Source organism: Dasypus novemcinctus, chromosome 7 (genome assembly GCF_030445035.2).
Source record: "Dasypus novemcinctus isolate mDasNov1 chromosome 7, mDasNov1.1.hap2, whole genome shotgun sequence".
Lineage (NCBI taxonomy): Eukaryota > Metazoa > Chordata > Mammalia > Cingulata > Dasypodidae > Dasypus > Dasypus novemcinctus.
In genome coordinates, this window is record NC_080679.1 from 17,388,184 (window position 1) to 17,390,754 (window position 2,571).

Consider the following 2,571-nt stretch of genomic DNA (forward strand, 5'->3'; position numbering starts at 1 on the left):
CTGTTGGGTATGGGGTTAGGATAGCATTCTTTTAAACTCTGCTTTTCTACACTTAATAAAATTGTATTTTCAATTGTAGTTTGTGCATGCCTGTGGAATCTAATTTCTTTTTATTTTAAAATTGAAGTGATAGAGTAAAACATTTTTTTCTTAATAGAATCATCAGCTTTCATATCTTTGGGACAAAGTTACCAGGATTCAGGGGTCCTGTTCCCCATTTGGACCCCTACTCTGCAAGGGCAATATCATGGTTTTGAAAGGAGGAATCATAATATATTATGTGACCATAAAGAATGATACAATTAAAGAGAGTGGGTCTTTTTAACTGTGGGTCTTGTGGCTCTCTAGCTAAATAGGATATAGCTTGGATGGTCTTACCTGCTGCATTTATCTTTCTTCTTTTTTTTTTTTTTGTGGTAGCTCCCCTAGATCTGGTATTTTTTTCTTCTTCTTTATTTTCTTTTAAATGTTACAGTAAAAAAATATGAGGTTCCATATACCCCCCACCCCCCCACCCCCCCATCAACAACCTCTTCCATCATTGTGGCACATCCACTGCACCTGGTGAATACATTCTGGAATACCGCTGCGCCACATGGGCAGTGGTCCACATTGTAGTCCACATTCTCCCCCAGTCCACCCAGCGGGCCACGACAGGACATAAAATGTCCAGCATCCCTCCCTGCAGCACCACTTAGGACAACTCTAAATCCTGAAAGTGCCTGTATACCATATCTCTTCTTCCATCTCCCTACCATCAGCAGCCACCATGGCTACCCTCTCCACATCACTACTACAATTTCTTCCCTTACTAATCACAATAATTCCCCAGCAAAACACCAGTAAGTCCACTCTAATCCATACTCTATTCCTCCATCCTGTGGACCCTGGGATGGTTATGTTTAGTCCCCCTCTACATCAAGAGGGGGCTTAAAAATATGGAATGCTTCATGAATTTGTATGTCATCCTTGCATAGGGGCCAGGCTAATCTTCTCTGTATCATTCCAATTTCAGTATATGTGCTGCCGAAGCAAGCACTGCATTTGTCTTTCTAAGGGTAGTGATGAAGAATCACAAATGGTTTACCTTCAATTTAGTTATCCTCTCTCAGTTCCTAGGGAAGGAGTAAATGTCAAAGAATTCAGACTATGTATTACAGTCAATGTTTCCTAAATAGATGAGTTTTCTTCTCCTTATCTTCATATCCCATTTGGTTCCTATAGGCTCAAGTGTGGAGTGCATAATGGTTTCATTCTATTACTTAAATCTTACTCTTGGGGGCCTGACCCTGAGCAAGGGAGTGAGACACTTTATAGCAGTAATTATCTGCACAGAAAAATTCTGAGTTGTGTACCACATTTTGTTTTTTCAGAAACATCTAGCTCATTTATTCTAGTTTATTTTAAATTTCCTCTCAGGGTTAACTGAAGTGTTAACTTCTCCACACATTCTTTCTTAATTCCTTTCCCCTGGAGCAAATCTTAATCTTCTAATTTTACAGTCCTTCTCACTTTCTACTCTGCCTTCTAGTTGCCAATATCTGGGTCTCACTGTCCTTATTGGACCATCTTCCTCTTAAAAGCAAGATGAACATCTTATTCAACAATGGATCCCTCAAAGACCTAGATATGTACCCCCAAAAGAGTTTGTGTTGCATAAATATTTATTGAATGGATATATGAAAAGTACTATTTGGTCAATGTAAAGATAATGGATGAGGAAAAGGTACTCAGCTATTAATGGATTTTGAGAATCTTCTGGAAAATAAGCTCAAGCAGAAGCCGCAAAAACATATTACATATAACCCAGATGCCCCCTCATTTTCTTTTTTTTTTAAGCCTATTTTATTTTGTCTAATAAACACAAATTCATATACACTGTCCAAAATTAATCCCATACAAGTTAATAATTAAGGATACTGAAATTTTTGGTAAATCATAGAATGAAACAAGAGAGAAGCCCTCCCCTCATTTTCTCTTGAAATGTTTTTGTCCATGCCCTCTCCCATACTTATAAGAAAGAAACAATTATTAGCAGTCAATGTAGAATCTACTGAGGATTTCTAAGCGAAGCAGAGGAGTAGATTTTATCAGTAACAATTTAGAACTTAGAAAAGTTCATGGATTGGACTTGTCTTTTTTCTTTTTCCTAGTCCCTTTGTCCTTTATTGTCTTTGCTACCATAAATTACCCAGCCCCCTAGATTTTACTTTCCACTCATAAATATTTCTTGAGGCCTTATGTAATTAAGTGGCAGATGGGAAAGTTCTGTAAGACACACAGAAGCATAGCCATTTCTTTGGAGAAGATTGAAATAAATGAGACCTAGGAAAATATAAGTTTCCCCATCTCAGAAAGTTTTCCATTGTGTGGGTCTAACTAGAAAAGCCCAAGGAGTTTCTGGCTCTACATGGACAAAAATGTATTAAGTTGTTCAAACACATATCTATAGGCTACCTGATGGCCAATAATAATGTTACCTGGATTTGTTCAAGAAGAATAAAGAAAAATACTGAACTCCATGAAGTTATGTTAACTAGGATTACTTGGAGCAAAATTCAGACGGTTTTC

At 37.5% G+C, this 2,571-nt stretch overlaps 1 non-coding gene across 1 annotated transcript; it reads right to left on the minus strand.

Moving 5' to 3' along the window:
- Positions 1–932: 932 nt before the first annotated feature.
- On the minus strand, positions 933–1,039 carry LOC111765974 (U6 spliceosomal RNA). The gene has a single exon (XR_002798161.2). It is a non-coding gene; the product is annotated as a U6 spliceosomal RNA (small nuclear RNA).
- Between the last annotated feature and the right edge of the window lie 1,532 nt (positions 1,040–2,571).